The sequence below is a fragment of the Myotis myotis genome, unplaced genomic scaffold (genome assembly GCF_014108235.1).
Source record: "Myotis myotis isolate mMyoMyo1 unplaced genomic scaffold, mMyoMyo1.p scaffold_m19_p_4, whole genome shotgun sequence".
Classification (NCBI taxonomy): domain Eukaryota; kingdom Metazoa; phylum Chordata; class Mammalia; order Chiroptera; family Vespertilionidae; genus Myotis; species Myotis myotis.
In genome coordinates this window covers 126,721,089-126,746,172 of record NW_023416346.1, presented here as the reverse complement: position 1 = coordinate 126,746,172, position 25,084 = coordinate 126,721,089, and the positions used below count along the sequence as shown (strand labels likewise).

Below are 25,084 nucleotides of genomic sequence, written 5' to 3'. Positions count from 1 at the left end.
AATGATTCAGGCAGATTGAGGGTGGGGGGGCACAGTAAGGAAGAGAGTCCCAACATGTTTTATGCTGAAAAGAAAGCAGCGGTTGAAAGAGAAATAGAGGAAAATACAAGTGAGGGTGAATAGATGACAAATAGAGATCACAGGGGAGGGTCAGCTGTGGGTAGGAGGACGGAACACTTCTTCCTCTGAAGTGGGAATGCAGAAAGAGGAAAGGAAAAGAAGTTGATCCAAGATTTAAGTAAGTTCATCTTAGAAGAGGTGGTGGTGATAGGGAGCTTAAAGGGACAACCTGTCTGATGTTGAGAGGGTGCATTTGTTACCTCATTTAGTCCATATTACAGCCCTAAGAGGGAGGTATTATCAGCCCCACTTTACGGGCGACATAACAGAAGACATGATGCTCTTGGTCTTAGTAAGGGAGGCAGCTTGCCTTGAGTGTAGATTGCTTGGGAACCTGAGTCTTCAGGGGATCAGAGAGCTGAGCAAAAACCCAGGGGATTAGAGACTAGAGGTGGATGGAGGAAAACAAACAATACCCTCCTCACAGTGTGTCTTCTCACATGGCGGGGAGGGAAGTGGTCCCCTAGATGGTGCCACACTTAAAGTCAAAACAGAAACAAGGTCCAGATGATGGCTTTTTTGTAACTGGTTTTGATTTGAAAAGGAAAGTTTGTACTTCCTTGTATGTATACAAGACATACTTCAGGAGCTAGATAGCCAGTCTACTGACAACGTGCTTCCCGATGACCACATCCTGGTGTGGAGAGCAGATGCCTCACTAAGAGCGGCGCATCATCAATGAGCTCCCAATGAACTTGTCCACCAAGCACACATCAGCCAATATGAACAAAGGCAGGTTTTCCAAACCTGTTAGCTATTGAAAAGACAGCTACTGGGATCTCAGTCATGTCTTTGGAGCATCCAGAATCCCCAGTGGCTAGACTATTCTCTTAGTCAGGAAGAGTTGGTGGCTCAACCTCACAGCTGGGTGAACCTGGGGTGCAGGGGATTTCCCTTACCTCATCTGCCAAAACTCAAACTCACACTGCCTCCCAGTTCCCCTTTCCTTCTTGAAAGGCACAGCCCAAAGCCTGCCTCCTTTGGAAGACCTCCTTGGGTAACTGTACCCATTTTCTTCTTCACATTCTAACCACTCCTCAGTTGCTCAGTTATAAATGTAAGCAACTCCAAATGGTAGCTATCTACACTGATGGTTGTTCTGTATTTTACTAGTTGTAATTTTGATGTGGTTGTGGGAGGTGGTGGCCAGTGTTGACCTATGCTGCCATCTTGTTCCTCCTCAAATGATATATTTTATCTGCTCTAACTGACGTTTGAATACCCTGGGATGCATGCCACTGTGCTCCTGGCATTCTTTAGAGCAAGATGCCAGCACCTCTTTCTTTGGAAGTATGTGGTGCAATTAACTTTTTCTCAGCTTTGATCCTACTAATCTGTGTCCTTTAAGCTCTCAAAGCAGTTACACTAAACTTATCTTCATATTGCTAAAAGCACAAAGAAAATGGAAACTAGTAAAACCATTACAAAAATATTTTATAATAAAATTTAGACCCTATTACTCACTTGGAAATATATTTTAGAAATGAAACAGATAAAACAGTGTTATTCAATAGAATATACAAAAATTGAGTTTCACACAGAAATCTGACAGAAAGAGAGCTTTAAGATTGGTTAAGATCTCCTCATGGATTGGGAGTATAATTTTTAGTACAACTGTAACAATATAGTTATGTACCTTTTATGATAAAAATAGGCTATTGATAGGCTAGGATAGAAGGACTATGATATTTGTCAGCCTTCAAACTGCCAGAGTAGATTGAGGTAATTTAGGTGAGCACATGGCTGTTACCTTCTTTTTCCTCTACTCTAGATGTTACCTTCCTAACACTACCTACTCAGATGAAGGACACTGTCATCCCAGACAAGTAATCTCACACCAAGTGATCTCAATAAACACACGCAAATCTGAAAACCATTGATTTACAGAAGAGTATGATTATCCAGCATTTAGCTTGACAGAGTATCTGAGAGTTACCAATACATAGCTTGACAGAGTATTTGAAATTTGCTTTCTGACATTAGAACACCTGCTCTTGTTAGCTCAGGAAAACCCCCAGGATTTGTAGATACATAATTCAAAAGCCCTCAGATGAAAGTCTATGGAAAACCAATGCCTCGTTGGGTCACCTGCTGGGTGGGCCAGGGTTGGTATAAAATATGAATTGCACAAAAATGTGAGCTATTTCATTTAATCTACTGATGATAAAAATTTACACTAAAAAGAATAAAAAACCACATACTTTTAAATACATCCACATTTACTCAAATGGAACATTTTATTCAATTTCCTCTTCTGTTTATTTACTGGGATGGAAATTAGGAGAAGTGGGATGAAGTCATTTAGATCCTTTACTCCACTAAACAGTCAGTGGGCTTTGAAAATGGAAACCATTGGGACAACTTGAAATAACCATCCCTGCCAGGTCAGACACAAAATATCTTAGTACATAGAAAAGGCAAACCAGTGAAGAGTAAATCTTGGCAGTCTCACTGAAATATACCAATAATATTTTACATCCCTCATTCACATATGATATCTTCATATTGGGGAATCTACAGATTCAGAGCACCTCAAAGGAAATGGTAAAATCTGAAGGACAACCTCTGTATGGTCTCTGACCTCATCAATGGACACGGGAATGAAGCCAACCACCTGTAGGTATACACAACCATATCTGTGACTTAATTTGTGTTTGTCACGACTAAACGGGAAAGTTGACACATTTGCTGGATGTAAGTTTGTCTCCAGGCCCAAATAACGGATAGCAGGATCCTGAGAGAACTTTTGGCATGACTGCACACCTGCTACAGATAATCAATGTGAAGGTGGAGAGATGCTGGGAACTGAGACCAAACCTGTTGTAGCCCTAGCCAGTTTGGCTCAGTGGATAGAGCATCACCCTGTGGACTGAAGGGTCCTGAGTTTATTTCCAGTCAAGGGCACGTGCCCAGGTTGCGGGATCGATCCCCAGCGTGCAGGAGGCAGCTGATCAATGATGTTTCTATCTCTCTCCCTCTCCTTTCCTCTCTGAAATCAATAAAAATATATTTTTTAAAAACCAAACCTGCTCTAAATTTCTAGAAGAGATTTTTCAACAGATCACCCATGACTACCACTAATAGGAAACTAATATATAGAAGCCAACCTAGGTTCTTGAAGAACAAGTAACACCAAACTAACTTGATTTTTTTCTATTTAAATATTTAATTTGTGAACTTATCATACTTAAATAACAGTAAATTAGAAAAAAATAGCTTTTCCCCCAAAAACATTTTATGAATCAATTTTATTCAAACTTTTCTCTTGCATCTTCACATTGTTCATTCAACCAATCAGAATCTTTGTCATCATTAGAACTCAACTTGGAGTCTAGTTTCCCAGAGCCTATTATCTTTGCTTTCTTCTGAGCTGACATCCACCACTTCTGAAAAGTCTATGCTGAGGTCTGGCCAGCAGACAAGTACCCACTCACAAGGCTCTTAACTTGATGGGTCAGGTAATTTCAGTTTCTTCTAAATTGTATAGTATTCATAAATTTACATCAATGGCATAGTGTATTGGCAAAATGAAATATATATATATATATATATATATATATATATATATATATATAAAATTTAAGATAGGATCACCAAACCAGGTGAATTTCATCTACACTGACCTTGCAAGCCACTTAATAAAACCCTTCCCATTTTTTTCCTTTTATAATACAAAAAAAGAGATTTATTTGTACACATACCAGTGAAGGAGAGCAGTCTTCTGTCAAATGGAGAAGATTAAGATTCTCAAGTAGCTGGTTTTTGAATCTACTATAATGAGAAGACTTTCTTTGCTGCCTTTAGATGTTTAGATGTTAGGTCTATTTACCTAACATTTCACCAGGCTTTTTTAATGGGTCTTCCTCCTCCAGGGCCTGATTTTCTCATTCCTTGTGATATCCTAGCTGGCACTGCAGGTAGCTTGTACTCTTCTGTTCCTCCAGGTACTTTCCCATGAAGCACAAGACATCATATTCATTGTTGGAAGAAGCTATGGTCCTCGGGTCTAGCAGGAGCTTGCTTAAGTGGTTCTCCAATTCCAGGGCAGACTCTAGAGCAGTGGTTCTCAACCTGGGCTGCACATGAGAATCACCTGGGAATCTTTTAAAAATCCTGATTTCTGGGCCTCATCCTCCGGAAATTCTGTTTCTTTGTGACTCATGTTGTGGCCCGACCCCATACAAAGAAACAGAATTTCCGGAGGATGAGGCCCAGAAATCAGGATTGTAAAAAGACTCCCAGGTGATTCTAATGTGCAGCCAAGGTTGAGAACCACTGCTTTAGAGCTTGTCTGCCGGTTCCCCAGTTATCTATCCCAGGCCACTTAATCACTAGAAGGCAGATTTTACTCTCACATCCTCTTAGATATCTTAGGAATTGCTTTCCATGTTCCTTCTTCACCTCAGCTTGGTTTTCAAAGAATGTGGCAAAAAGAGGTTCTCCTGGGACTTCAGTGTAATAACAGGCCACCTATACATATAAAAGGCTAATATGCAAATTGTCCCCTCAGGAGTTCAACCAGGAGACTGGGAGTTCGATCGCTTGCTATGACATGCACTGACCACCTGGGGGTGGCGTGAAATGAAGGAAGGCCCTGGCTGGCAGCCAGCAGTCGGGGAAGGGATGCCCCGGCCGGCAGCTGGAAGGCCCCAATTGGCCTTGATTGTTGGCCAGGCCTAGGGACCCTACCCGTGCACGAATTTCATGCACTGGGCCTCTAGTAGATAAATAAGCATCACTGATGTGCAGCTCATAAGAATGCACGTGATTAAGAGCAACGCTACACTAATCAGAGAGGAGGTGCTTGGCTGTCACCTCAGTTTTAGAGAACACCAGGCATAAACAGTGCTACCTCCCCATATTTTTGGGACTAGGATAATGTAAGGTTGGCAACATGCTAGTACACTTTAAAACATTGCATTCATTCTGTGCTTTCAACCTACCCACAACTTCAGGTCACTTACACACTCAAGTGGAATCAGAATGGCCTAATGTGCTTTCAAAGTGGTTATTAGATGGTAGATGTCAATGCAGAGAACGTTTCTAGTGTTATGCTACTGGGCTTTGTACTTGGTCTGTGCCATGCAGATGGCAATGTCACACAGGGCTCAGAGGGCAGGCCACTTACATTCATTTTACCACCTAGGCATTCAACGTGAAATCACTGGACTCAAGTCACCTAGAATTTTTTCACAGAAATGACAATGAGAAGAATTTTGTTCAATTCTTCCCTGATTTTCTGGCTCTCCTTAAAGTAAACGTTATGTGCACACAGCATTCTAAAAGCAGGAAGAAAAATGTTAAGCCATCTAGCTCTTCTTTCCTTTTCCAGTCTGTAATCAGGAAAGACAGGACTAAAGATTCATATTTGTTGACTCACAGCCAAACGTGCTCTTATTTTTGCCTGATGTATAGTTATCAAAGCAAATATTCTGTTAGGTTGTGGCCCAAATGCCAAATCTGCAATGCACACACCAGACACAAAATATACATCATATCTTTGCAAAAACACATTCATGTATTTTACAAAATACCTTTTAAAAGTTCAATCGTATTGGGCCAAGACAGAGTATAATAGAGAAGACAACATAAATCTTTGGAAATCAATGCTTGTTAACGTCAATTTATCATTTTAATGAAAAGCCTCTGATAAGCCATGCCATTGGATTAAGTGAGCTAATGCATGCCATGGGCTTTGCACAAGACCTAGGAACACTCCATAAAAAGTAGCTGTTCTGATTAATAGGTGAGACTGGAGTGGGCTTGGAAAGGCCTTTTCACAAAGGCAATAAAGCTCCAGGATGGAGCTTGTCAACCAGCCCTGGACAGAGCATAATGGATGGACAATGGTCACCTGCTCCACCCACTCTCAGGGGCAACCTAGGATTACTAGCAATCGGCTCTCAAGCTGAGTTCCCACTCATTCTTGCCCACTTGGGAAAGCAGATCAAACTGCAAGGGAGAGACATTTATAAAAGCAAAAAGGAAATTAGTGCACATCTTGCTTCATTCTTAGTAAGAGATTCTAAGTTCTCACTAATTGTACCACACGAGTGTGATACGTTCCACAGCTGAGAATGGCTGTTTTGGGGGAATAGAAAATGCCTCTAAGCACTTAAAATGACAAAGCATTAAAAGAATCCAAGCTGTTGTTATTATAGTGCCAAAGAGGAAATGCAATAACAGAGAAAAACAAGGAAATTCCTGATTTGAGCTAATTCTTCAATTCCCGAAGCTAAATATGAGTTTGTAGCTTTTTAAAGAAAGTGCCTGCCTGACCCTTCGGGTCGCATATAAAGGATAAATTGAACAAGGCATGGTGATATAAAATGAAACTCAAATGTATTTAGAAAATCTAAATATGTTTATTTTTAATTGGCCATCCTGACAATTAGCTTGTTTAAAATGTCAAAAATCTTGTTTTGAGGGATTTGCTGTGCAACCTTTTCTTCTGCTCTGTCAATTTCATGGGTGAAAGTGGCAGGTAATTTGTCACGTTCACACCAAATAGTTGATCAGTCAATATGTTAATTATCCAGTATATTTACTTCTTTTTAGAAAGTAATTTGATTATTTTCACTAATTACTGCCAACCTTAGTGGAAGATTGAAAAGAAATGAGCTACACATTTCAAGCATGTTTACCCCATACTTATTTTAATATATGCAATGGGGGAAAGATAAATTATTACATAGTTTAATCTGCCCATGATTACTTTTATCATTGTGAATAAAAAGCAATTAGTCTATTTGCTGTGATGCATCCCAGTGAGACTGCCCTAAGCATTCTCTGAAAGCTCTGGCTAAAATTGTAACCGTGGAGCTATCAGCCAGAACATTTCTATTGCGTTATTTTTGCCCTCTTCTTCCTCACCCATCAAAAATTCAGAACTCATTATTTCTGGATTGAAAACATATTAAGGCTAACAGTTGGAAATACACAGAAGGTGACAAAGGCCAATTCTTTCCTTTTTAAATATCTGTAATTTACTGCTAGCAACACCTAAGACAAGTTATAAATATTTCAAATCTTAAAATGTCGTTATTTTCTTAACACATGTTAACAAGCGCCAGCCATGTGGCAGGGATGGTGCCAGGCACTAGGGATCTAAAAAGAGAGTGGAGATGATTTCTCATTCAAGGATCCAAGGTGCTCTTGGGAGCAGAGGGACACCAACATTCACTTCTGATTCAGCAAATCTTTACCTGTCCCCTCATGCAGAGGGCACTGTCATGGCAGCTGGAACCACAGAGTACTGATCCCACCAGAATGGACAGTCCCTGAGTGTAAGCTCCACACCTGATTCATTCCTTGATGCTGGCCTACCTCCTGGCGCAGGGCAAGTGTTACAGGTTTTGTTGACTGGCCACCAACAAGGATCTGGTCCTCAGTCTCCTTGAACTCATACAACCCATGGAGGATGGGGGAGCCACTGGGGCAGAGATGGAGCAAAGCTGAAGTTGGGGGGAGAATGGCAGATAAGGGCTGTGGCTGCCTGTGGCAAGGAAGGCCTCTAGCCCAGTGGTTCTCAACCTTCTGGCCCTTTAAATATAGCTCCTCATGTTGAGACCCAACCATAAAATTATTTTCGTTGCTACTTCATGACTGTTATGTTGCTACTGTTATGAATCGTCATGTAAATATCTGATCTTCAGGATGGTCTTAGGTGACCCCTGTGAAAGGGTTGTTCGACCGCCAAAGGGGTCGCGACCCACAGGTTGAGAACCGTTGCTCTAGAAGAATCATTCTCTGAATGGGGTCCTGAGGGATAAGGAGCGGACTTGACTTCCTGTAATACTTCAAGAAATTTCATAGTTTCTTGGAGAGTATTAGACCACACTGCAAAGACTAGGAGTTTAAGATTTGACCCAGCTTTTCCAGGTAAGCGAGTCACTAAACTCCTGTGTCTGATCCTCACCTTTGCTGCTGGATAGTATTTAGTCAATCCAGTTTAAAGTGACAGGGAAGATTAATTGATAATGTAGTAAAGTGGTGAGAACAGTTCCTGGCCACTATAGTAAGTGTTAACTATTATGGTAATGTAGATAAAGGCTAGCCATTTTTATACAAGACTGTTTCCAAGTTGTAGCACCATTATCAGCAGTCAGCCTGAACCATCAAGAACTCTGAGAGAGTTTTACACATCACTGAGTTTCAAATCAGGGGCAAGACGTCTCGCTTTTGGCGTTTGCTAAACTCCCAGTTTCATTCAACTTTTACATGTTGAGAGTGAAATGTATAAGTGCATGATCACTGCTACATGTGAAAAATGCTCAACAATGTGATGTACTAGCTTTCGGCTCCTGGAGGTAAGAGCAGCGCAGCAGCTCACAGGTCTGACAAAGCTGGCTCAGAAACACGCAAGACCTAACTCAGAATGACGTGGCTCTTAAACGTTGGCTCATGCCATCAGTTGAGGTTAAATAAAGGGACAAATAAAATGTGTTAAATCATTGCTGTGTGATCTCTGCAAGTTTGCATGAGACAAGTCTTGGGCTTGCCACCAGTAGCAGTTGGCACTTTAAGTCACTAAAATAGATGGCTGATCGCTTCTTCACTACGAGACCCTTGAGCTGCTATGATTTCAATTAGAAAAATAGATGAATAGTAGCTGTTTATAACCTGTGGGTTTTTTTAAACGCTAAAGCATACTTACCATGTTAGTGAACAGAGCCCAGGCCTTAATTTAAGGTAGAAACAAATCCACAGTCTCAGTCAGTACCTACATGCATCCGCCACATGAGCTACTTCTTTGTCGAGGTGAATGAACCAGCTATAATCCTAGTTTCTATCCAAAGAAGTTCTATGAATTCCATTTTTACTGTGCAAAGACTTACCATGTTTTAACTTTTGTAAGTTTATCAAAAAGAGAAAAAGTATGCAATGTTTTTGTTTTAAATAAGCACATTAGAGACTATTGCAATAAAGACATCCTATATTGTTTCACACTTAAAGCATAGTACAGTCCGCCCTCTGTATCTGTGGGTTTTGCATCTCTAGGGTTTGCATCCGCAGATTCAACCAACTGCAGATAAAATATATTTGGGGGGAAAAATCTCAGAAAATTCCAAAAAGCAAAACTTGAATTTTCCACGTGCCGCGCACTACGCTGAATCCATGGAAACGAAATGGTTTGTAGGCATATCCTGCTGTAGCCTAAATACAGTCCATTCTCAGGGCACTGGTTCCATGACCCTCCCTCCAAACAAAATCTGAGGATCTCAACAAGGTTATGCACTAGCTTTCAGTATAGTATTTTTATAGAACCTATGTCGCACATCCTCCTGTATACTTTAAATCATTTCTAGGTGACATAGAATGCCTAATAAAATGTCAATTCTATGTAAGTAGGTATTGTTTAGGGATCAATTTTCTGGATTTTTTTTTCTTGAATATTTTTGACCCATGTTTGGTTGAATCCCAAAATGCACAACTCAGGAATACAGAGGGCCAACTCTATGGGTTTTATGTAAATACTTGAGCATCGTCAGATTTTGGCATCCACAAGGAGGGTCCTGGAGCCAATTCCCCAAGGATACCGAGGGACTATTTTTTTTTTATAATATATTTTATTGATTTTTTACAGAGAGGAAGGGAGAGAGATAGAGAGTTAGAAACATCGATGAGAGAGAAACATCGATCAGCTGCCTCCTGCACATCTCCTACTGGGGATATGCCCGCAACCCAGGTACATGCCCTTGACCGGAATCGAACCTGGGACCTTTCAGTCCACAGGCCGATGCTCTATCCACTGAGCCAAACCGGCTTTGGCCCGAGGGACTATTGCACCATTATTATTTACTAAGTACCCAACACAAACCTAGAATTCAATTAACATTCATTTTATAGCTTCACACGGTGGTATACAATTCACTTTCATGAGCTATATAGAATACACTACAAGTATACATGACAAATATACAAATTGCCTCCAATGAGTCATGTGAAATTTCAATTTGGAAGTACTTTTGCAGGTCTTAATAGCTCTTTGGTAATACACGCATTATTCTTCAGTTATAAAATTCACACATTTAAAAAAACTAACTGAGCTAAAATGTGCCCAGAAGGAATTAAATCAATGCACTTTCCTGCATAAAAATCAGCCAGTCAGAGCAGGAAGGAAAACGTGTTTTTCCTATGGTCGACTGTAGGATTCCGCGCCCAATACTGACTAAATTTGCCACATAAAAATTCAAGCTTAACGCATAAAAATCTAGCTACACATTTAGTTATCCAAGGACAGAGCCAACTGAATAAGCTGAAGATTTGAGAAAAATAAACACAACCCAAATTGTATTAAATTGTGAGAAGACAGGGCTTTAAAAGCACAAGTATGTAGATAACTGTGCAATCATGGCCTAGGCATCATCAAGCTTTTGCTGCCATTTCAAAACACCGATTTCTTTTTTCTTGGCTATGCCTTGTCTAGGAGGAAGGCCCCAACCTCCACCCTCAGTCCCTGCATAATTTCCCTACCCTGACGCATTTAATAATTTTAAGCACACAGCCTTCCTCTGATGGGGGCAGCCCGAGTCCCCTGTAGAACGTGGCTGTCTAGCATAGATGACAAGTGGAGGTGCCTGAAGGGAGGGCAGAGCAAACCCATGAGAAACCACTCAGCTCTAGGCAGCCCACAGACTCAAGGGGCTTCGCTGGGTGACTGCAGTTGTCACCCTATTCATCTCCTTTCTCCCTGCACAATAGGGTGCCCGGAGCACTGCAAAAAGCCGTCTTCTCTCTTTATCATCATTCATATCTCAGCTATGACAGGCCGGAAAAAAAAGACTCAGAGGGGAAATGTGCCTCAAATTAGCATATTTCTCCCCTCCACACAATGAAGGCTTTTGAGCTTCAGCTTTTTAAAAGCAGGGGAGAGAGAGGAGGAGGGAAAGGCAGGGCTGCTCTTAGCAACAGTGTCTGAATGTAATGATTTGCCTCCCTCAAAGCGGCTTGTGTTTTTCAATTTTCTTAAAGCAAGCCTCCTCTCGAATGGACTCAACATTTATTAGAAAATATTTATTGGGTCACTGTCTAATAAACATCCTCCCTCTTGTCACTAAACTGCAATTAAACTCTTTGATTAAAAAAATAATTACAAACCCTAAACTCTTCCTCCAATCTTGTGATGGAGCGTGACAGCTACCTTCCTCCTGGAGAAATTGACAAAATGAAGAAATCCAGTTGTTGGAACTACTTATTCAGGGAAGTCCTCGGAGGGAACACATTTTCCATGTTTATTTATACGTTTCCACTCTTCAGAAATTAAAAAAAGGGCTGAAAGGTAACAGGTATGCTTCGATTACCCTGAGAATGGCTGTGCGATGCAAGCCATCACTTGACGTCACCTTTCCTCAGAGGCTGTCCCTGTCACCATCGTCTTTGCTCAAGGAGAGTCCTAAAGCTGCAACAGGCACAGGCTGACAAACCAGACTGGAATGTTTGAAAGGTCATAAAAACATCCATCTAGTAAATATGTAAGGGGTCAGCAGAAGAAATGATTTGTGTTCCATGCCACTAAATATTAATTCTCCAAAAGACTGAGTCTCAATTGGAGGGGGAGAAATTAAGATTTCTGGGGCTCAATTGAATTCTTTGAAAGGGCTCTGCCCTTGAACAGTAACTCAAGACCATCATGGGTGCTTACAATGACACCCTTCTTCACACGGCTCCAGTGCCTTCATCATGGCCCAGGCACATTGGTTTTCAGGGCCTCCAGGAAAGACAGGCCCAGGAGATTCCGAATGTCAGAGCTCTCCCAAGGGCCACGATGGAGCCAGGGGCCAGCTCAGCTTAGCTTGTTCTGGAAGGCGGCCCATGCTAGAAGGCCCCTGAAAATGATGTCGGGGCCATCTGCTTTGCTTCCCAACTATGCCTCTGCATAGCCCCCTCCCCCAGGCCCAGGTCCCCCTGACAGGGATCAAAGTTCATCATTGTGTGTGCGAGATCTAACTTCTACCTCTCTGGACATCCATGTCTACATCTGTATAATGTTCATAATAGATTCCCACAACACCATGTTGTTTGGAACGGTCATTGAAATTCTATAAAACCCCTCTGTACACCATATACATTCTCTCTCTCAAAAACATATTAGCTGGTTATGACTTTTCCACATTGGATTATTTGGATTACTTACCAGATGTGTGTGTGTGTGTGTGTGTGTGTGTGTGTGTGTGTGTGTGTGTGAGAGAGAGAGAGAGAGAGAGAGAGAGAGAGAGAGAGAGAGAGAGAGAGAGAGAGAAGTCCAAATTTCTCCTTGGTCCTTTATCCAATCTCTCTTTACCTCAGACTTGGATGGTAGCAACAGCTGTCTAACTGGTTATTAATCTTCACAATCTCCCATCTCAAATTCCAGATCAAAGTATGTCTGTTCTAAATTAACACTTTCATTGAGTTGTTCCTGCAATCTACAATGCAACCCCTGCCTACTAGCTTAGGTTGACTCTCAGACTCATGTGATCACCTTCCTCCAAACGGAGTTATCCATGCTCACCCGCCATGCCCCTCTTGGTTACTCACAAGTACTGTACCTCTTGCCTCTGCCTCTCGGACCAGTTTCCTTCTCACTCTTCCATCTCCCCTCCCACTTGTGCTAATTCTATTCATTTTCAAGGCATAATTCAAAGGCTACAGCTTATGGGAATCCTCCCCCCCCCAATGATGAAGTTCTGACCACATCTCAGGTCTATGCTCCCCAATTTATCACATTATGACATTCTATCTTTTTCTCCAAAGCATCCATGTATTTATTTAAGTCTTACATTACAAAAACACTTTGACCTCTGATGGGACAAGGACTATATATGTTACTTCTCTGGTGCCATGCCAAAATACTTAGCCTAACTTTAGAAAAATGTTGTCACATTCAATGAGAACTCACTGATTTTTCAAATAATAATTATCAGATTATTTGCAATGCTTATGTCCTATGGCTTTTAAAGTAGGAGTATACTTTTTCTATCTGAAACAAATAAAAAATGGACCACATAGTGGCATCTCTTTAAAGAAATAGGTAAGTAAATAGCACTTCATTACCAGAGATGAAAAATTTGGCAAAGTATATTGTAAAGTGTAAATTTACATATTTAACATATTACATTGGTAGGGCTCAATATGTAGAAACACCAAGTGGTTTTAAATTTCCACCTACAGTTTGTGAAGCCCAGGGGCTCAAAATGACCTCGATGTTGAACAGGAGGCACATCCATCTGCCAGCAGTAATTGTTTTATTGACCTGATTAAAGAACAACTATTTCCATGGTCAAAAAGACCTACCCAAACCCATCAGCCTTAGGCACACAACAGCAGTAATTAGAGATGCATATTTGTCTAATTAAAATGAGTCAATAGGTAGAACATAAAATATTATTAATATTTATTCAACATATTTCTTTCACTGGTATGATTAAGCCATTAAAAAAGTACCCTATAATTCACTCATTTAATGTGTATAATTCAATGGTTTTTAGATTATTCCTCCCTTTTCACTTGTTCAAATTCAATGGTTGCAACTGTCACCACAATCTAATTTGGAACATTTTGGTCATTCCTAAAAGAAATTTTGATCACATTAGCAGTCAATCCCCACTCCTCTCTATCCTACCCAACACCCAGCTCTGGTTCTAAGCAGCCATTAATCTACTTTCTCTATAAGCTTGGCTGTTCTGGACATATGTTTTCAGGGGTCATCCATGTTGTAGCATGTGTCGGAATTTTATTTTATTTTTTATTTTATTTTTTCCCATCACCATTTATCCCCACTATATCCTCTTCCACCTTCTTCCACCCCTTCCCTTGGCAATCACTACACTGTTGTTTATGTCCATGAGTTCTTTCTTTTTTTGCTCAATCCCTCCTCCACCATCACCCCCACAACATCTCTCAATTGATGAATAAGATTCTATGGAATGATATACTCCATTTCATTTATCCATTCATGAGCTTATGGACATTTGAGTTGTTTCTACTTTTTGGCTATTATGAATAATGCTGCTATGAACATTGGTGTACCAGTTTTTTTTTTTTGCATGGACATAAGTTTTCATTTCTCTTGGGTATATATTTAAAAGTAGAATTGCCGGGTCATATGGTAACTCTGTTTAAACATTTGAGGAACTGCCAGACTACTTTCCAAAGCAGCTGCACCATTTTACATTGCCACCTGCAATGTGTGAGAGTTTCATTCTTTCCCACATCCTCACCAACACTTGCTTTATCTTTTTTATTCTAGTCATTCTAGTGGTGTGAGTGGCATTTCACTGTGGTTTTGATTTGCATTTCCATAGTAACTAATAATGTCGAACATCTTTTCAAGTGCTTATTGTTCATTTTTGCATCTTTTTTTGAGAAATGACTATGAAATCCTTTGTATATTTTTATTTAGGTTATCTTTTTATGATTGAGTTGTAAGATTTTATTAAAAATATACTAGTACTCTGGATATAAGTCCCTAAGATATATGATTTTAAAATATTGCCTTCCATTCTGTTAGTTGTCTTTTCACTTCTTGATGGTATCCTTTGTGGTACAAAAGTTTTTCATTTTGATAAAGTCCAATTTATCTACTTTTTCTTTCTCATTTGTTGCTTGTACTTTGGATGTTGCATCTAAGAAACCATTGTCTAACCAAAGTCATGGAGATTTACTCCCATATTTTCTTCTAACAGTTTTATAATACTAGCTTTTACATTTAGGTCTAGGATCCATTTTAAGTTAATTTTTTGTGAATGGTGCGAGGTAGGGATCCAACTTCATTCCTTTGCATCTGGATATTCAGTTGTCCCAGTATATCTATCTTAATCCATTTCATCTGCTATAACAAACTACCATAGACTGGTTGGCTTAAACAATAAACATTTATCTCTCACAGTTCTGGAGCCTGGAAAGTTTAACATGAAGGCACCTGCAGATTCTGTGTCTTGTGAGGTTTCATTTCCTGGTTTATAGACAGCCAACTTCTCCTTGTGTCCTCACATGGCAGAAGGAGTGAGGGAGCTCTCTGGAGCCTCTTTTATAATGGCACTAATCCCATTCATGAGGGTTCCACCTTCATGACCTAATCACCTTCCAAAAACCCCACCTCCAATTACCATCATATTGGGGATTATGTTTCAGCATATGAATTGGAGGTAGGGCACACATATTCAGTCTATAGCAGTACCCTTGTTGAAAACCAGTTGACCACAAATAAAAGGGTTATTCTGGATTTTCATTTCTGTTCTATCAATCTATATGTCTACTTTTATGCCAGTATCACACTGTATTGATTACTGTAGCTTTTTAGTTTTGGCAATTTGGGGGTTCTCACATTCCATTTGATAAAATTCTATTTTAACACAAATTTTGGTTATATTAGAAGTGACTGGAAAAATCTAATTTTACTTCTGACTGATGCTCATTAGATGGCAAAGAGTTTTAGTGCCTTAATCTTATGATAGTTAAAAGGTGCTTTAATCTCATACACAGCCTATGAAAGTCAAAGATCCTATTTTATAAGTTCATCATCTTAATATATTCAGAGTTATTTGAACAAATAGCATTACAATTATTGTTCCAGTTGGTTATAAGAAGATGATTGCCAAACCTTGGACACAGAGAGACTTGGAGTCCAAGAAACTGGAGAATGTCATTCTCCCGGTCAATACTGGGATCTAGAAGGATTTCCAAACTTATAGAATTTGCAAAATATTTCATGGTTTGGTCTACAGGTACAGATGGTTCCCCTTAGAACGTACCAACATATTTCCTAGTGTCTGGCCCATCTAGAGTTCTTGAACCATTCTTTACCACTGACTATATACTGTGAACAAAATGAAGAAAACACGCCCAGCCAGCATGGTTCAGTCATTGAGCATCTACCTATGACCCAGGAGGTCGTGGTTTGATTCCAAGTCAGTGCACATGCCCAGGTTGTGGGCTCCCCAGTGTGTGTGTGTGTGTGTGTGGGGGGGGGGATGCGTCATGCAGGAGGCAGCCAATCAATGATTCTTTCTCATTACTGATGTTTCTATCCCTCTCTCCTTTCCTCTCTGAAATCAATAAAAATATTTTTTAAAAATAAGAAAACAAAAGAGGCAACACATTGTCTTTAATATGAAGTAAGGCCAAGAAAGCTGTGATATACCTTGCCTTACTTACTTATCTTCTAACATTTGCCAGAATGTTTTCTTTTCTACAGTGGAAATTTAAGCACCGGAAAACCTTCTAGCTCTTTCAGTATTTATTTAGGATAGACTGCCATTTTCTATCTCACAGAATTTTATTCATTTGTATGAAATGGCCTTCCATCTAACCTATTCCAACAGCCTATTCCAAAAACAAAAGGCTTCTTATATACATAGATTTTATTTTTCCATACTAGAGTAAGTTAAGAGTAAAAATTCTCTCTCCTCTGATATACTTGTATTTATATACTATTAAAAGTTATTTAGCTTTCAGCTTGACACTATATATCTATAAATTAATTTTTAGGATTTTGTTTAAATCTTTAGCATTTTCCACTTCTGTGGGATGTTTTAGCTTCTCAAGACCAAGGACAGCCAGCAACTTTGCAAGGACACTTTTTCTTAGCAGGTATTGAATTTTCAGCTACATATTCTTTAAGGGGTGTATACCCACACATAACCTGGTGCAACCTCCAAATCAATGAACCTCATTATGCATTTTCTCTGAAACTTCGCATTCTCCATGAAGGAAGTTGTGTCCTGAGGATTCTTCCCAAGCCACGAAGGGGCACTGTGCACAAAGTGGTGGGTTCTTTGTCTCAGAGAGAATGAATGGGGAGTCCAATTCCCATAAAAGAGTGCCAAAAATCCTGATCTCCACCCTCCATGCCTTTCTCCCTTTCTCGTTTTCCATCTTTCCCTTCCTCTGCCATTTGGCTGCCTCCTTGTAACATTTAAGCCTCTGATTTTTACACCTGAACAATGTTTCTTTCCATACTCGCATTTTCTCTATGGAATTCTGAGTTTCCACACATCTATCGATCGCATCTCTTAGTCACCCCCAGAATACCTAGATTCATTTGTCTAATTCTGATCTGTGTCCCTGGACACTACTATCCATGTTCCCAGGCCCTCCTTGCACCAAAACACAGGCTCTTACAAAATCTACTACTCATGAAAAGGCTGTCTTACACTCAATGTAAGCTCATATTTTTGTTTTCTTGTTTCACATAGTAAAGTGTAAAGAAACCTACTCTGACCTACCAGAACAATATAGACTTCTTCTCTCTCCCACCCATCCTTTTTTAAAACTAACTTTCGCTTCTTTGACTAATCATCTTTCCTAGTACTGATCTGCACTTTTAAGGTAATTGTCAGTACTGTGATGGACCACCAAAAATTGCTCATTTCTTGCCCTCATCAGATGCATGTATGATAAGGGTCAGTGCTTTCTATGAACTACACCAATGAGACTACTACTAATGAACAGAGACAAGCAGATGGCTTGGTTGTCCTGTCAATATGCCTATTTGTATTGAGCTTTCCACCCAGTTTTTGTCATATTTCCATTTATTAAATATATACACATGGTACTATAAATCCCCAATCCCGAAATCAGTAATGATATAAAGATGAGACTTTATGAAACTGTGTGAGATGAAGAAAAATACCATCTTATACATCTATAAGTATCTTTACACATGAATTGCTGCCATAGTTCTCAGTGTTGAATAGAAGAATTTGGTAGAAAATCAGGTAAGAAAACAACACAGCAATTTTTAAAAATCCAAATTATTTTTAAAATAAATATTCACAGACTAACTTTTAATATTTACCAATGTGTTTCTCTCTCAAAGTCTACTTAAACAAAGAAGGTTTCATGTTCTTTATGGATTTCAGTATGTTATTTCTAAATACCCCCTCTAAACTCTAATGCAATATTAACCCCACCTGTATTTTTGCATGGTTTGAATACGTGAATTATGATTCCATTCAACCTCCTCAACATCACTCAAACCCTCATAATATCCATTTCTTTATAGAAAATGGAAGTGTTTGCCAATCCGTTAGCCCCTTAGCTTTAAGTGGATTAATGTTGGTGCATTAGAAAATGGCTCCTACATATTACATCAAATGAGTAATTTCAATATTGGACTTTATAATAAAGGCAAAAAGGCCCTTCAAATTACAGCTTTTACAAAAGCTGAATAGCAGGGTTCTTTTCCAAGCAACTTTACAAATGCTATGATTTAAAGATTAATTGATTTTTAAATTACCTGTTATTTCTTTAATTCTATTTGTTTCAAGATAGAGAAGGTGAACTATAGAGTAAACACCTACATGTTCTTTCCACAGTCTAAGCCTGGAACTACATGAATTTCCAGTGGCCATTATAATGATATTAAGGGAGCTATCAAAAACATGAACTAAGGATTTCAAACATTTTTCCGGTTTACTCAGACAACTGCCCCACATCATAAATATTCTTCACTGGCAAAACTGCATGTGAGAATGAGATGCCACTCACACAAACTGGAATGGCCATAATTCAATAGATAATAACAAGTGTTGATAAGGCTATGAAAACACTGGAACACTCATACATTGCCTGCTGGCAGGAATGTAAAATGGTGCAGCCCCTTTGGGAAACAACACGAAAGTTTCTCAAAAAGTTAAACAATTATCATATGACAATTCCACTCCTAGGTATATACCCAAAAGAAATGCAAAATGTATGTATACATAAAAACTTATACATGAAAGTTCATGGCAGCATTAGTCATAATGGCCAAAAAAGGCAAACACCTCAAGCATCTATCAACTGGTTAATGGATAAACAAAATCTGGTTCATTCATATAGTGGAATATTATTTGGCAATATAAACAAAGTACAGACACATGCTACAACACGTAAGAACCTCAAAAATCTTATGCTGAGTGAAAAAGCAGACATAAAAGACTATATATTAGACCATTTATATCGAAAATGTTCAGAAAAGGTAAACAGAGACAGAGTCAATTAGTGGTTCCTAGTGAACCTGGGATTGAGAATGGGAATAGGCAATAGCTATAAATAAGCTTAAGGGACCTTACTGGGCATGGCAACGTTCTGAAATTGGATTGTGGTGATGGATATGTAACTCGGTAAATTTACTAAAAATAATTTAATTGTCGTCAAAACTGGTGAACTTTATGGTGTGTAAATTATACCTTAACACAGTTGTTTAAAAAAATAGATGTGGGAGAAATAACCAGGAAGCAGGTACAGTCATTCAAGTCAGAGATGATGGTGGCCTGGATCAGGTAGGACAGAAATTAGAAAAAGGTGGTCTGATTCAAAGAAGCTGGGAAGACAGAACTGTCAGGATTTCTGTTATGCTGTTCCTTACTTTAGCATTCTGTGAACTCTTACAGCACCGATGCTCTGTCCCATTCATTTGGACATAATCACATACTGCCTGACATTATCAGTTGATTGTGTTGTGCATATTGTCATTGCTCCGGGCTGGATTGTACATGAGTATACCATAAATACTCATGAACAAATGAATGGTGAGACAATTGGATATAATCAGCTCCATGCTGAATATCATTGATTATTTGGGATTATATTAACAGTCATCATAATGTTCAGACACTAAAACTAGCAATTACCTTCACAAAGGAGTTGCTAAAGTCATCCACACAATAGTAGAGTAAAAAAATCAATTTTTAGAAAATAACCACCAAAATTGATATAAAAAGGTAACAGAAGACAGAATCTGAAAGTCAGCCAAAAGCAACATTTGCTATATATATATTTTTTTTTGGGGGGGGGAATAAAAATATAGAAATACTTTGAAGAACATGTTTGTCTTCTTAAGAGTCTGTCCATTTACTAATTCAAGTCTTAAGCTCATGTAGTGCAGTGGACGGAACTGGGTCCAGGATATAGAAGTCTGGACCTTGGTTGAACCACTCGTGAGTTTGGGCAGCTTCCTTGGGAAAAGAAAAGAGAACACTAAACATCTTTCACAAACTCTATGGAAGACGTCAATGAAATTATGTGTAGCCTTTAGGACATGCAATGAATTAAAGTATTACTGTTTTTATTGCAATCACTTAAAATATTTGTAGTAACCTATTTTACAAATGAATTAAAGCTATATTAAACTCACTTCTTTTTTAAAAATTCTCATTTGAGTATATTTTTCTCATTGATTTTTTTAGAGAGTAGAGGGGAGGGAGTAGGGGAAGAGAAAGAGAAATACTGATATGAGAAAGACACATCAATTGGTTGCCTCCTGCACAGGCCCTGACCAGGTCTGGGGATCAAGTCTGCAACTGAAGTACCTGCCCTTGACTGTGAATCAAACCCAAAACCCTTTGGTCCACAGGCTAACACTCTAACCATTGAGAAAACTGGCGAGGGCTTAAACTTGTTTCTTGGAAAAAACTTTGAAGTTCATTTGAAAAGAGTTCTACCTAATAACTAATTTCTGTTCCAATTCATTGAAGTACAGGGAGCTGAAGAGAGATTTTGAGTCAGAGGTGGGTTCTAATTTCAACTCTGCTACTTACAAATTGGATGACCTTGGACAAAACTTAAACTCTCTTATGCCTTGGTTTTTGTACTTTTTTTTGCACTTGATGATAATCTCTTAAGAATCACCTTATATACTGCTGAGGACACAATAGGTCCTTGATGAATAGTAGCTACTGTCATTATTATTCATATAAAAATCATGATTATTTAAAACATGACTCGCTTAAGGTTCTACACAGTTTTTGCTAATCACCAGATGTCTCAAAGAACAACACATTTTGTTCTGGAAGGATGGATGAAGTAATCTCAGACATGGAATGAAATAAACAGTTGAAATGGAGGGAAAATGACCCTGTTCTAAACACCACAGGCCTCCATTTCCCCTAGTTTCCACAATTTTTACCGACATGAACTTTTAAAGATATCTACCCAGTGTATTATTGCCAGGAAGGTAGACTATTCCTTGTATCTGACACATACATATCTTTAGAAAAGCGATCACTCATTACTTTGCTTCCTAATATTTTACCAATGAACTAATAATGCGCCTTTGTAGAAAAGAACTAGCCGCTGCCAACTGACCCTAAGCAATCACGCAGCCCACATAGCACATACCAAATTCCATCGAGATTTGTTCAAAGTTTATTATAAAATGGCCTCTTTGAAATGATTGCCACTTGCCTTGCCTATTACGAATGAATGACCAAATCAAATTAAAATGCATCCCAATATCCTTAGGTAGGGTATCAACTTTGATCAAGAAATAAAAACCACTTTTAAGTTATCATGGAAAATTCCCTTTTTACAGCCTAATATATTTTGCCTACGGAATAGTTTTTCTAGAAAAATAAATAAGTACATAGAAAATCCTCTGGCGTGTTCATTTATGAAATACAGAAAGAATAGGAACATTCTAAGTATTTCATATGTGAGCCTAAAGATAACAAGAAAGATGTTTCATAAGGATCCTATTTTATTTTATTTTTTTATTTTTATTTTTTAAATATTTTATTGATTTTTTACAGAGAGGAAGGGAGAGGGATAGAGAGTCAGAAACATCGATGAGAGAGAAACATCAGTCACCTGCCTCCTGCACACCCCCCAGTGGGGATGCGCCCGCAACCAAGGCACATGCCCCTGACCGGAATCGAACCTGGGACCCCTGAGTCCGCAGGCCGACGCTCTAGCCACTGAGCCAAACCGGTTCGGCAGGATCCTATTTTAGCTTGAATCTTTCTAGGAGCTGAACCTGAAACAGGGCTTGGTTGCACGTGGTTCATTTGGAAGTTGATCCCAGGAAATATGGGTAGGAGAATAGGACGTTAGGAAGGGAAGAGAAGGTAGCCAATAAAGACAGATTAACAAGCACCTTATTGCTATGGGTGACTGAGACTTGGTCCCACTGGAGAATTCTAAGAGATTACAGAGCATGAGCTGCAGAGTCATCCCACCAAGGCACGGGGGTGGGGGTGGGGGCAGGGATATTTACACACCAATTTCCACCCGCCATTGGCTGAGGGCTTCTTCTGGAGGGTGGGAATTCTCATCTGGCCAACAGATGCGCAGGCCAGAAGCCCTCAGGTGATGAAATGCAAGTGCTGGCACTTGGAATTCCATCCAGGGTTCACTGAAGTGGTAAGGGGAGGTGATGTGGGCATGGCCCCCCAGCATCTGCTACAGATATATCACTTAGACTAGTAAAAGGAAGCCCCACAAAAACATACATCAAGATGAGGAGTAGAACCATCAAAATTGCTAATTCCTGCTCAGAAGTGAGTCATGCCGAAACCGGTTTGGCTCAGTGGATAGAGCGTCGGCCTGCGGACTGAGGGGTCCCAGGTTCGATTCCGGTCAAGGGCATGTACCTGGGTTGCGGGCATATCCCCGGTGGGAGATGTGCAGGAGGCAGCTGATCGATGTTTCTCTCTCATCGATGTTTCTAACTCTCTATCTCTCTCCCTTCCTCTCTGTAAAAAATCAATAAAATATATTTAAAAAAAAAAAAAAAAAAAAAAGAAGTGAGTCATTACTGGAAAATGAATCTGATATGAATCCACAGACTAGTGAAGAGATTTTTTTATCTTGTCATCATATAATAGCATATGTTGTCATCATATGCTATTCATATAAATTCAGTATTTACTTGATAAAAAACAAGTAAGTTAAAAAAGCAAATAAGTTAATTATGATATAAACCATAACTAATCAATACAAGCTATGGTTTATATCATAATTAACTTATTTGGGTACAGGGTTGTCGAACTTTTTCTGTAAAGGACCAGATAGTAAATATTTTAGGCTTTGTCCATCATATGGTCCCTGTCCCATCTACTCAACCCTGCAGTTGTAGCAGCCATCGACAATACATAGAATTGGTTTGGCTGTGTTCTGAAGTTTTTATTTCCAAAATCAAGTGGCTCATAATTGATATAGGCAAAGAGAAAAGTAAGTTCAAAGAATGTAAAATTTTTCTTACTTTCATTTATAATAGCATGATTTCAATACATCTCATCTATACTGCCTCCCCACAGCCCCTTTTGTTTTAAAAGATTTAATATGTAGTAGAGTGACATGATAAAAAAAGCAAAACATATAAGAAACTATACATTGAGAATTTTCATTTCTCTGGCCTCTAGTCACTGTTTTACCTTCCCCTCACAAGTGACTACTTTTACTAGTTAAAGTATAAACACACACTTTCCACCCTTCCTAAATAAAAATAGCATAGTATATTTACCATTCTGCAGCTTGTCTTTTATTTAATGCACATAAAACATCCTTCTATAGATCCATATATACCTTCGCCATCCTTTTTTCCAGCTGCGTGGTATGACTGTACCCTGGGAGATACAGCTGGCTCCCTACAGGCAGACACTGGTTTCTGGTCTTTTGCTATTATAAGTAAGTGCAGAGGGGAGAGTAGAATGAACAACTTCCACATGCATCGTTTTGTATAGGTATAGTACAGCTCTAGGATACATTCCCCGAAGAGGTATTCCTGGATCAAAGGACTGGTGAATTTAGGATTTTGATAGAGACTGACAACATGTCCCCAGCAAGGGTCGCTCCACGTTTGCCCTCCCACCAGCAGCACATGGGAGTGTCTTCTAAACCCATTTCATTGGGAATAAAGTAGAAAAATTACTTTAAATATTCATGTAGGTATCTGTGTCTCCAAGACCACCCTGTGTTCAGAGATTCACTAGGAAGACTCAAGGGACTCAGCATATAATTGTACTGACGGCTAAGATTTATTAGAGCAACACAGAATCTAAGGGGAATAACACTCGTGGAGTCTGCAGAAATCCACACACAGGCTTCCTTTGGCCTCTCCTTCCCATTAAGAATCACGCAGAGCACACTCAGTCCTCCGAATGAAAACACAACCACACGTTTGAGATGTTTCTGTCCAGGGAAGCAATTAGAAAGACTGAGGCTGGTCATGTAGGCACCCTCTGCCCAGACATATCAACATTCTAGACTTCAGGAAGGAAAGCGGGTGTTCAGCATAAACCATATTGTTTGTACAGCTTAGGCATCCTGAACCAGCCTTATTGGCTAGAGAAAGTTTCATATCCGAGAAGGTACCTGTTTACCAATTTCCCAGCAGCCAGCCAAGGACCAATCTTGCAAGCAGGCCTTGTTAAGGATAGCAGCCTCAAGCCTGCTATGTCAACTCTTTTCTGCACAATCTCATATGATAAAATTATTTCAAGTTTGAAACCAGATGGCCAGTGGCAGGAAGTGGATGCCACTTTTGGCGAACTCTGGCTCAGAGGGATGAGCTCTGGTTGGTCGGCTACTTCACTTCACACCATTTGAATCCAACTGTAGCATCCAGGCGCTGCCGCAGGAAAATGTGCTTGGCATAACAAAATTGCCTCCTAACAAAATTACTATTTATTTCAAGCTGCTTCTTTTAAAAAACTGACCCCATTTTTCATTCTATAGAACTACCAAGAGCCAAAAAGGAACTGAGGGCTGGTGCTGCCTTCATAGATTTTCATGAAAGAAAGACTAGCTCAGTGAGAAAGCAGACTACAGAGTAAGTATCTTTTGGTTTACAGCTGAGATTTAAATAGAGACACTTCCTTAGGAGGAGAGTTTTCTCTGTAGCATGCATTTTCTAATGATTCTATGAAAGCACACATATTTTCTAATGCAATCAACCTGAACACCTTTAAAAAAAACACCTAAATTCTTTAGAGCTGAATAGTAGAAAGGCTTGTGGGAGGTTCTTCTCTAAATCTTCTAATAGTGCCATTTTAATTTTAAGTGAAATATCTATAATAATAAAAGCGTAATATGCTAATTAGACCGGACAGCTGAATAACCTTCTGGACGTCATTCCAGACATCCTTCTGGATGAAGCTGCGGTGGCAGGGGCCAAGGCAGAGGCAGCTAGGGGGCAATCAGGCAGGCAGAGTGATTAGGAGTGATTAGGCACACAAGCAGAGGTGGTTAGGGGCGATAAGGCAGGCAGGCAGAGGTAGTT

At 39.5% G+C, this 25,084-nt stretch overlaps 1 protein-coding gene and 1 pseudogene across 1 annotated transcript in view; both read right to left on the bottom strand.

Moving 5' to 3' along the window:
- The window catches only part of GPM6B (glycoprotein M6B), a 144,314-nt gene that overhangs the window by 45,609 nt on the left and 73,621 nt on the right, over window positions 1-25,084 (bottom strand). The gene's annotated exons all lie outside the window — the stretch shown is intronic.
- On the bottom strand, window positions 3,942-11,494 carry LOC118654265 (annotated as a pseudogene).